This window comes from Pristis pectinata, chromosome 6 (assembly GCF_009764475.1).
Source record: "Pristis pectinata isolate sPriPec2 chromosome 6, sPriPec2.1.pri, whole genome shotgun sequence".
NCBI classification, from domain to species: Eukaryota; Metazoa; Chordata; class Chondrichthyes; order Rhinopristiformes; family Pristidae; genus Pristis; species Pristis pectinata.
The window spans coordinates 48,200,104-48,212,324 of record NC_067410.1 but is presented as its reverse complement, the minus strand read 5'-3'; positions in this window follow the sequence as shown (position 1 = coordinate 48,212,324).

The following is a 12,221-nucleotide window of genomic DNA, read 5'->3' as shown; positions in this document are numbered from 1 at the left end:
TAACCACCAGGTCGGATCGGCAGTAAGAAAAGCGAATGCTATGTTGGCATTCATTTCAAGAGGTATAACGTATAACAGTAAGGAAGTGTTGATGACACTCTATGGGGCAGTTGTGAGACCTCATTTGGAATACTGTGTACAGTTTTTGGCCCCTTATCTTAGGAAGGATGTACTGATGTTGGAGAGGGTTCAGAAAAGATTTACGAAGATGATTCCCGGAATGATAGGGCTTACATACGATGAGTGATTGTTGGCTCTTGGACTGCACTCATTGGAGTACAGAAGAATGAGTGGGGACCACATAGAAACATTTAGAATGTCGAAAGGACTGGACAGAGTAGATGTGGCTAAGTTGTTTCCCTTGGTTTGTGAGTCCAGGACTAGAGGACACAGTCTTAGAATTAGAGGGTACCCATTTAGAACAGAAATGAGAAGAAATTTCTTTAGCCAGAGAGTCATGGATTTATGAAATTTGTTGCCACATACAGCTGTGGAGGCCCAATCGTTGGGAGTGTTTAAAGAAGAGTTTGATAGGTATCTAATTAGTCAAGGTATCAAGGGATATAGGGGAAAGGCTGGGAATTGGGGCTAGACAGGAATAGTTTAGCTCATGGTGAGGTAGCAGAGCAGACTTGATGGGCCGAATGGCCTACTTCTGCTCCTTTGTCTTGTGATCTTGTGAATGCAATACTCACATTGACACTAACACTTATTAACTTCACAAGGATACTTACCCTGGACCCTAGCATCTCCTGGAAACAATACACAACCCTCCCTGGACATTGACTCCCACTGGAAACAAAACAAAACTCATCCAGAATACTGATAGCTTCTGGAAACAAGAATATCAAACCAAAACATTAACTCTACTTCCACAGATACAGGCTGACCCGTTGAATATCTCCAGCATTTTCTGCTTTATTCCAGACTTCTAGAATCTGCAGTTTCTGATGCACTTCAAAGCAGAACTCTCCCTGAACACCAACACCAGATGAACACAATATTAAGCTCTCCCTGGTCACTGAGCCTTACTGGAAATAATGCACAGCTCTCCCTGGTCACTGACTCCAACTGGAAACAATGCCCTAGGGACTGATTCCTACTGGAAATGAAACAAAATTCCCCCTAGACACGGTCACTGATGGAAATATTGCACAACTCTCCCTGAACACTGAGTCCAACTGGAAACACAATGTAAACATCTTCCTGGACACTGATACCTTCTGATATTAAGATAATATTCACCCCAGAAACAATGTAATCTACTTAATCAATATGGTGTTCAGCCCATGTCCAGAAAATGAGTTAATTGGCAATTGGTTTATAATTGTCACAGGTACCAAGATACAGTGAAAAGCTTTTGTTTTCATGCCATCCAGTCAGATCATTCTGTACGTAAGTACATCGAGGTAGTTCAAAAGAAAACAAAAACAGAATGCAGAATACAGTGTTACAGCTACAAAGTGCAGTGCAAGGTGACAAATAAAGTGCAAGGACCATGATGGGGTAGATTGAGAGATCAAGAGTTCATCTTTATCATATAAGTGATCCTTATTGTCTACCTGCACTGCACTTTCTCTGTAGTTGTAACACTTTACTCTGCATTCTGTTACTGTTTTACCTTGTACAACCTCAATGTACTGTTGTAATGAAATGATCTGTATGGATGGCTTGCAAAACAAAGTTTTTCATTGTACCTTGCTCCATGTCACAATAATAAACCAATTTAAATTTAAACCAATGTAAAAAACACCAGGGAATAGGTGCATTTGGGAAGCTGTCTAATGTTGGAGCAACTAGCAATGTGCTGGAGGAACTCAGCGGGTCAAACAGCTCCTATGGGAGGAAAGAAATTGTCGACGTTTCGGGTCGAAACCCTGCATCAGGAGTGAGAGTGGAGAGGCGAGGTGACCTGCACAGCAGGTTTGCTGGCCATCTAGCTCTCCACTCAGGGTCCTGATGCAGGGTTTCGACCTGACACATCGACAGTTTCTTTCCTCCCACAGATGCTGCATGACCTGCTGAGTTCTTCCAGCACATTGTTTGTTGCTCCAGATTCCAGCATCTGCAGTCTCTTGCGTCTCCTCTGTCTAATGGTGGACTTTATTTCCAGTCAAGTTTATTGTCATGTGCACAAGTACGGTGAGGTACAGGTACAATGAAAAACTTGCTTGGAGCAGCATCCCACAGGCACGTGGGTTCAGTCAACACACAAAACATAAATTATACAAGATAGTTAAGAACAAGGCATTAGCACACAAAACTTGATCTCCCTCCCTTCAATATGAAAATCAACAGTATACCACAACTCTCTGCTTTCTATCCCAAAGCCAATTTCTTGTCCATACTACCTTGTGACTTCAGTTTTGCTAATCACCCGTTTATATGATATTGTTTGTCAAGTTAAGTTGAGCTTATTGTCATGAGCACAAGTACAGTGAGGTACAGGTACAATGAACTTGCAGCAGCATCACAGGCACATAGGTACAGACAACACACAGAATATAAATTATACATAAAATTATACTATACAGTATAAAAACAGACTGTGCAAAAGCAAGACCTTAGTGCAAAAAAAACAAAGACACAATCGAAGACAAGTCCAAGGTAGTGCAAGAGGTGGTCCGGAGTGTTCCATTGCTGAGGTAGGGTTAGGGTTGTGCAGGTCGGTTCAAGAACCTGATGGTTGTAAGAAAGTAGCTGTTCCTGAACCTGGTGGTGTGGGACTTCAGGCTTCTGTACCTCCTGCCTGATGGTAGCAGTGGGAAGAGAGCATGATCCTTGATGATAGATGCCATTTTCTTGAAGCAGCACCTCATGTAGATGGTTTCAGTGATGAGGAGGGCTGTGCCCATGATAGACTGGGCTTTATCCACTGCTCTCTGCAGCCTCACATGCCTGTGCATTGGAATTGCCATACTAGGCCATGATGCAACCAGTCAGGATACTTCCAACAGTGCATCTGTAGAAGTTTGTTTGGGTATTTGGTGTCATGCTGAATCTCCTGAAGCTTCTAAGAGAGTGGAGGCGCTGGTGTGCCTTCTTCAGTATTAGTTATCCTACCGGATTTTGTAAATTTAATAGCCTTGTCATGCTCTCTGTGAATTCTTTTCAGGAAGCAATTAATTTAAGAACATAGAACATACAACAGTACAGCACAGTACGGGCCCTTTGGCCCACGATGTTGTGCAGACCTATATAAACCTTATCCCCATTCAATCTATCCCCCTCTCTACTACACCTCCCATAACCCTCTATTTTTATTTCATCCGTGTGCTAATCTAAGAGTCTCTTAAATGACCCTATCATATCGGCCCCTACCACACCCCCCATCGCCCCCCTGGCAGTGCATTCCAGGCACCCACCTCTCTGTGTGTAAAATACCTACCCCTGACATCTCCCCTGAACTTTCCTCCACCCACCTTAAACGGGTGACCCCTAATATTAGCCATTGCCACCCTGGGGAAAAGGTGCTGGCCGTCCACTCTGTCTATGCCTCTCATAATCTTATATACCTCTATCAAGTCTCCTCTCATCCTCTGCCACTCCAAAGAGAAAAGCCCTACTTCAAGATGTATCGATGGCAACATGGAAATATTGAGATGGTGCTATCCAAAGACCAACCATGATTTCTGTTACCCAGAACGGAGCTTAGAGCTAAATCCTGGGTTGAGAAGGGAAGGTGCCTATTGGTGAGGTGGGTTGGAGTCACATCAGGATGTCTACCTACATTGCACTTCCTCTGTAACTGTAACACTATATTCTAAATTCTGTTATTGTTTTCCTTTTGTAGTACCTCGATGTACTTGATCTGTCTGGATAGCATGCAAACAAAAGGCTTTCAGTGCATCTTGGTACATGGGTCAGCAATAAACCAATTACCAATTACCAGAGTGAAAAGTGGACAGGTGACTGAAGATAAAGATTATGCAAGGTGTCTGTGTTGAGGTTTGCCCTTCTAGTGCCAGAGACTTTTGACTTAACCTGCAAACCTCAACCTGTGAAACAAAACACCAGACAGAAAACAAGATCTGCCCAAGAGACATAACCCATGACAGAAAAAGCATCAATATGGGATTGAGGATGTATGGAGCCCATGGTTATCCTCAGCAGGAGTGTATGTTGTTTGAAGTCCTGGTAAATGACAGCTTAAGAATCAGAATCAGGTTTATTATCACTGAGTTATGTGACGTGAAATTAGTTGTTTTGCAGCAGCAGTACAGTGCAGACATAAAGTTACTATAAATTACAAAATAAATAATTAGTTCAAAACAAAAGGAATAACAAGGTAGTGTACATGGATTCATGGACCATTCAGAAATCTGATGGCAGAGGAGAAGAAGTTGTTCCTAAATTGTTGAGTATGGGTCTTCAGGCTCCTGTACCTCCTCCCCGATGGTAGTGATGAAAAGAGGGCATGTCCTGGATGGTGAGGGTCCTTAGTGATGGACGTAGCCTTCTTGAGGCAAATCCTCTTGAGGATGTCCTCGATGGTGGGGAAGGTTGTGCCCGTTATAGAGCTGGCTGAGTCTACAACCCTCTGCAGCCTCTTCCCATCCTGTGCGTTGGAGCCTCCATACCAGGCAGTGATGCAACCAGTCAGGATGCTCTCCCCCGTACATCTATAGACATTTGCAAGTGTCTTTGGTGACATACTGAATCACCTCAAACTCCTAATGAAGTCTTGCTGATGTTGAGTGCGAGGTTATTGTTCCACACCTCTTCCACACAGAAATTTGGAAGGCAAACATCACCAACAAAGGGACGGGGACAAACCACCGATGAATAAATGTGAAGTTATCTACTTGGTCAGATAAGCAGAAGGACAGGAAATGTTGATGAATGAAGGGAGCTGGGTCTCCTTGTACACCAGTCACTGAAAGCAAACATACAGGTGTAGCAGGCATTAAAAAAGTAAACAGTATGTTGGTCTTGAGTACAGAAGCAAGGGTGTCTTATTATAATTGCACAGGGCCATAGTAAGGTCAGACCTGGAGTACTGTTCTGTATTTAAGGAAAGATACACTTGCAGGAGTGAAGGTTCAGCACACTTTCTCTCTCTGTTCTTTCTCTCTCTGAGTTACATTTGCCATTCTCCAATCTGCTGCAATTGTTTCATAATTTGCAGAATGTTGGTAGGTGACAGCCAATGAATTCACTACTTCCACAGCTACTATCTCATTAATCTCTCCAGCACATTTTTTTACGAGTACTAATTTTTCTGATTCCTCCTTTTCAGTATAGTTCTGGTTCCCTAGCATTTCCGGAAAGTTATTTTTGTCCCCTTCCATGAATACGAAACAAAAGTATTTGTTTAATTTGCTCTGCGATTCTTTGTTCTTTATAAATGCTGACTGTAAGACCTGTATCAGAGCAGTTGCTCCTAATGTGGAATGGATGTATTGCAGCATACCTAACAACTTGAAGGAAGAATACCGAGATGGTAAACTTTATAAAACTTCTATCCTTGTTCCAGGTTACTTTCTGCCTCCACACTGAGACTATGTAGCTGTCAAGTGGCAAAGTCATGAACTATTTCTATGAACTTCACTCTTTTCTGACCATCCATGCCTCTGCTCTCACTGTAAGCTTGACTCAACCGTGCTCTTCTGCTGAGCTGCCTGTCAGATATGTTCTCTCACCTGAAAGAAATTCAAGGGCTGAGTGGAACTACCTTCGATGTCCAGGATAAAAATGAGTCCATGAGAAACAAAAATCCTCTGTCTGCTTAAAGAAGGAAAATATTGTTGAAATTGTCTCAGTCATGTATGAAATCCTGACAAGGACAGTGTTTGAAGTGAGGTCAGGGAACGTCTTGTCCAATAGGCCTTCAATGGAGAATGCAAGCAGTTCAGTCCCCTGCTCTCATTCAGAGTTCTGCAGTCCTCATACCTTGTTAATAAGTGAAGAGAATGTCCTGGACGTTTGGTTGATGGCAGATTCATGTCTGAACTCCAGCAGTATAAGACAGCTGAGCTCTAAGTACAAATGTGAGCCATTTCCCTGAATTCTCAACGGGGTTGTGTTACGTACCAGCAACAAAAGAAACACACCGAGTCATGTATAAGTGTTAGAAACTATTTTATTAATAACTACTTATGATAATAATAAAAATAAAAGTAAAAATGTTAGATATTAAACATTAACCCCAAAACTAAACTCGAAGTATGTGTGTGGCAAATTCCCAAACTCCAAGTGCAGGAATAGTTCTCAAAGTTCAGTTCAGCAAGCCGTAAGGTGAAACGTGAACAAAGGCTTTTGCAAAACCACCGTTGACTGAAGAGAAAATGTAGAGGGAAAATAGACAGAAATTACAAAATCCAAATGTTCCACGATGGAACCCATACGACATCTCAGTCACTGATGATCTCCACTGCTTTGTTCCAAAGTATCTGCCACCCCAAAAGGCATTCGAGATGTGGCCGTCCACACAAATACTTGTTTCCTTCTACAGGTTAACAACAAAGTGGACTCCACTGGATTATTCCAAAAATCCATACGTGGATTGTAGTGAAAGGCACAATTACTGTTTTTCATCCATCAATACGGAGATCAGCAGACAGTGTCTCTTTCTCCTCTCTCTCTTTCTGACCCAACCAAAACGTCAGCACGTCATTATCTTCTGTTGTTGTCACAATAATGCCACACACACACACACACATACACACTCACTACTGTACTATGTCTTAAGGGGACATTCACCAAATGGTAACCTAATCCGTAACAGGTTGTCAAGGTTAGGTTCTTGTCTACCACATCTTAACTGTTTGAAGCAGGATTTTTATCATTCACTGGATGAAGAATTGTCCACTTTTGTGTAGAAAACAACTGACTACACAATTTTCTACCCGTAACTCTGAGCAAACTGCTTCCTAATACCTTGCATAAATAATCTGAATTCTGATGTGAACCTTTTGCTATCATCTTTTTGCCAGTATTTCCTTACTTAGTAGCAGATTTGACAAGGTTTCATAATATATCCAGGATGTAAGAACAAACCTTGAAAGAGTTACATAATAATTAAAGTTTAGAAAGCTTTAATGTAAATTGAGCTTGACTGTGCATTGACCAGAACTGAATCTGCCCCTGTATTTCATGTGGCCATGTAGAAGGAGCTTTCTATTCTGTACAGTATCTGCCAAGAGTGTTTGATGTGCAGTGTTGAAGTGGATTTGCACTTCATGGGAAATTGTAGTAGAGACAACTGGCTTGATGTTCTTGGGAGAATGTCATGGGCTTTTGTGCTGTCCTGTCTTTCAATGGAGGCATTAAACCAATGCTCTGTCTGCCCTTCTGGGCATAAAAAATCCTATGGCACTATTTTAAACAGACAAGATTCAAGTGTTCTCCTTGAAGTCACAATGCTTCAGAGTGCAGCACTGTGGCATGGCTGGTAGAGCTGCTGCCTCACAGTTCCAGAGACCGGGGTTCAATCCTGACCTCGGGCACCGTCTGTGTAGAGTTTGCATGTTCTCCCTGTGACCGTGTGGGTTTCCTCTGGGTGCTCGGCATTCCTCCCACATCCCAAAGATGAGCAAGTTGATAGATTAAGTGGTCATTGTAAATTGTCTCTCATCTGTGGGTGAGTCGTAGACTCTGGGGGGATTTGATGGGAATGTGCGGAGAATAAAATGGGATTAATGTGGGATTGGTGTAAATGGGCTGATGGACTTGGTGCACCAAAGAGCCTTTCTCTCTGATACTGAAACACAAATGATCTGTTCATCATCACCTTGCCGTTTGTGGGACCTTACTGTACACAAATTGATTCCCATCTTTCGACTAGACCTGCACTACTTATGAACTGAAATTTCATGCAGCTTCCACAGCGCAAATACTGCCAACCACATCCTTACAAATGTTCTGCAATTTGGTATTAAACAGCGCCCTCAAATTACAGGCAGTTAATGATTACTGAAGTTGTTTCACTGAGGGGGCTGTTTCAACCCCTCCCTCATCCCATCCATCCATGAAGAGCAATCAAAATGTTGCAAGCTTTGATCAGCCAAACAGTGGGGGGGGGGGGGGGGGGGGCTATCACTGACCCTCCAACAGTAGGTGGCACTGTTGCTGCACTGTGGAGACACACAGCCCCTGACAGCACACAGGAGCAAGTTTCTAAGCAATTTAGAACTGCAGCAAAAGGATCTTTTTTTAGAATAATCTGCCAGAGACTTTAAATATCAGATTACATCAGGTAACTACATAACCACAACTATGAATCTTTTTACACCCTTTCCCCCAGTTCTGTTTGGTGCACCATGTACTATGAAGACAAAGAACATTGGTAGTGTTGGGAATTAATGTTTTCAATTATTATATCCATTATTTCAGGACCAGTTATCCTTAGGTCAGGTACAGCACCTATTAGGTACAGATTGAAACTGTCTCCAATCTGTCCCTGCTCTATCAAACACTCCTTATGTAGAGCACAGAGCAAAGCTCTCACTAGATTGTGTTATCAAGAGGACTAGAATATAAAAGTAAGGATGTACTGCTGGGGTTTTATAAGGCATTGGTCCGGTGTTGATGGCTCTGGGCCTGTACTCGATGGAGTTCAGAAGGATGACGGAGATCTCATTGAAACCTATCAAATACTGAAAGGCCTGAATAGAGTAAACGTGGAGAGGATGTTTCCATTAGTAGGTGAGTCTAGGATCTGAGGGCACAGCCTCAGAATAAAGGAAGATCCCTTTAACACTGAGATTAGGAGGAATTTCTTAAACCAGACGGTGGTTAATCTGTGGAATTTGTTGTCACAGAGGACAGTGGAGGCCAAGGGATTGGGTGTATTTAAGGCAGAGATCGGTGGGTTCTTGATTGGTAAAGGGTTAAGGGTTACGGGGAGAAGGCAGGAGAATGGTGTTGAAAAAAATCAGCCATGATTGAATGGCGGAGTAGACTTGATGGGCCAAATGGCCTAATTCTGCTCCTATATCTTATGGCCAACACTTCCAGGTCAGATCCAGCACAATTAACATTTGAGGTTTTACCAGCTAAGAAGTGGTTGGTATACAGATAAACATTACTTTTAATCTCCCATCATGCTACTTTCAAACAGTAGGAGGCTAAATGACTAAAAGAAAATCTGGAGAAGAATGACCAAAAGCAGTGCTGAGTAATCTTACACTGCATCTAATCTTTGTATATGACTGGAAAGTTGCTGCAACAAGGATTGTCCGGAATCCAAAATGTAAAGCAAGTGTTTAATTCCGTATTTCACTGAAGCAATATTTGCTCCATTTTTTGCAATGCAGAATGCTAATAAGGTCCAGTCCTATGACACAAGGTACATACTGATTAAGGATCCCTTTATGTTGTCCCATCAAATATACCCAGAGCTGGGGCAGTACACAATAGAAACAGAGCAAAGCTTTCTTTACTGCATCCCATCAAACACACTCAGGGCAGGCATGCCATGTGTTAAAGATAATAAAGTTGTTCCTTCACCGTTGTTCTTTCAGGTGCACTCAGATCAGGTAAATCATGGATCACGCATAGAAAAAGCTCCTTTTGTACCATCCCGTCAAAGGGCAGGAATTGCAAAAGTTCGATGTAGAGTAAAGCCTCATTCACAGTATCTCTTCAACATTTTCTGGGCAGGTAAAGCTTGGGTTAAGTGGAACACAATGTCAATTTCACACTGAAAAATTCAAACACATCCATTTTAGAGTAAGGGTCTCTTCTGTGACTTTACAAAAAACATTCCCACTCTAGGTACTGCAAAGGTTAGGTATAAAATAAACCCTTCAAACATTCCCAGAGCAGTGTTAGGGACAGAATAAGGCTGCCCCTACAATGTGATGGCAAGTCCCAGCAGGGGTTAGGTACAGAATTCAATTTTTTACTGACATTCTGACTGTGGGGTTTGTCTTGAACCATTTGATTATGAGCCGGATGTGGTCACTGGCCACACAGGGGGACATGAGAAAAAAATTCCCTCTAACATTGTTGCCATGTGAACCAGGAACTGGTTTACATCATGAACCCTTGTCCCTTACAATCCTTCAGCATTTGTCCACATGGCCTCAGCTGAAGCAACAATGCCATCATGTGGGAACATAAGAAGCTGCAGAGAGTAGTGGACTCAGTCCAATTAATCATGGGCACAGCTTTCCCCACCATCGGTAGTATCTACAGGAGGAACTACCTCAAGAAGGCAACATCCATTATCAAAGATCCCCACTATCCAGGCCATGGCATCTTCTCGCAGCTGTTATCAGGCAGGAGATACAGAAGCCTGAAGTCCCACACCTCCAGGTTCAAGAACAGCTACTTCCCTTCAACCATTTGGTTCTTGAACCAACCAGCACCGCAATTTAGCAACATTATGACCGCTTTGATCACTTTGCACTAAAATGGACTTTTTTTTGTTCTATTTGTGTTCTTTCTTGTAAAAAGTGTTTAATTTATGCTTAATTTATGTTTTTCTTGTGAATGCTGCTTATCTGTTGCTATGTGCCTGTGCTGCTGCTGCAAGTTTTTCACTGCACCTGTGCATACATGTACTTGTGCATATGACAATAAACTCGACTTTGACTTTGATTTTGACTTTGATTCAACCTTAACATGCTGTTCAACTAACAATATTCAAGATGATAAGAGTGGGTATCTGGCAGTATCTTGAAAGAGCTGTTGACAAGAGGGCTTTCAAACCAATCAATCCTCTCCGGGTTCAGAAGCAAGCCCAATCTATTCCATTTCATTCTGAGACAGTTGTCAGCATCAGGTCCCCATACACAAGGTACTGATGGTCACCGATTGGGTTTGACAGTAGGTAGACCAGCATGTCAAGTCCATTTCCATTCACACAAAATATAGATCCGAGCTGTCATCACATGATGTTAAGTGGTAACTTTCTGTAACCGTAATAATTCTTTATGGATTATGTTATCCACTGTGTTTCCAAGTCCATAAAAAGTAGATTATTTCTTCTTGGCTGCCTGCTCCCTGTGCTATCTGCTCTCTTCCATAATCTGATGACATTGATCTCCCAACATGTTATTTACTCTTTGCAGCATCCATTCAGACAATCAAATCTATTTAAATCCAATAGTTTTCATGAAACAAAACAGATATTATTAGCAATATAGTCCCATAGTAAGGCTAGAGAAAAAGCTTTTCATTATCTATCAGTCAGTGTCTCATTCAACCACACTCAATCTTCTTCAATAAATCAATCAATAACACTGCTGATAAAATCAGCATTTCTCCATCTCCATCCGTATACATTATTCTAAAGCTCTATCTCACTACCTTTCCATTAGTCTGTTTGTCTATATCTATATATCTATCACATTTCATTAAAATACTATCATCCATTTGCTGCCTTCCTATGTCAATCCATTTCTCCTACTCTATTCCTCACTATTCTAGCTATCTGCATCCGGCTCAATTAACCTCCATCTGGCGATCACTTTCTAGAAAGGAAAAAGGGAAAGTTACCAGCCTCCCCTCCATAGACTCTGCAAACACTTCTTGCTGCTTGAGAAAAGCAGCCAACATAATCAAGGACCCCTCCTACCCCAGTCATTCTCTCCTCCCCCTTCCCATCGGGCAGAAGATACAAAAGCCGGAAAGGACTTATCACCAGGCTCAAGGACACCTTCTATCCCCCTGTTGTAAGACTATTGAACGGTCCCCTTGTACAATAAGATGTATTGTACCACTTGACCTTAGTTTGTTATTGCTTTGCACTTTATTGTCTGCCTGCACTGAACTGTAACACTATATTCTGCGTTCTGTTATTACTTTCCCTCGTACTACCTCAATGCACTGACATGATGAAATGATCTGTATGGATGGCATGCAAAACAAAGTTTTTCACTGTACCTCAGTATATGTGACAATAATAAACCAATTTACAATTTACAATTTTTACAATTTACATTTCTGCAGAAGTTTTCCTGAGCTCAGAGTGTCCCAGACTACTTTGCAGCCAGTGAAGTATTTTGAAGAGGAATCACTAATTTAATGTGGGAAGCGCACAGCTAAATTGCACACGGCAAGGCTTCAAGTGTAACTGTGTGAAGATGATCAAGCAGTCTCTCTGGATGTTGGCTGAGGGATAAATATTGATCAGACCTGCTTTTTTCTCCAAAAAAAATGAGACAGGACCTTTACCTGAGCAGGTTGGTATGGCCTTAGCTTTTGCTTACTTACAAATCAATAAGTCAGTGTTGGGTAGGGGTTTATTCAGGAGCTAAGATACAAGAAGCTAA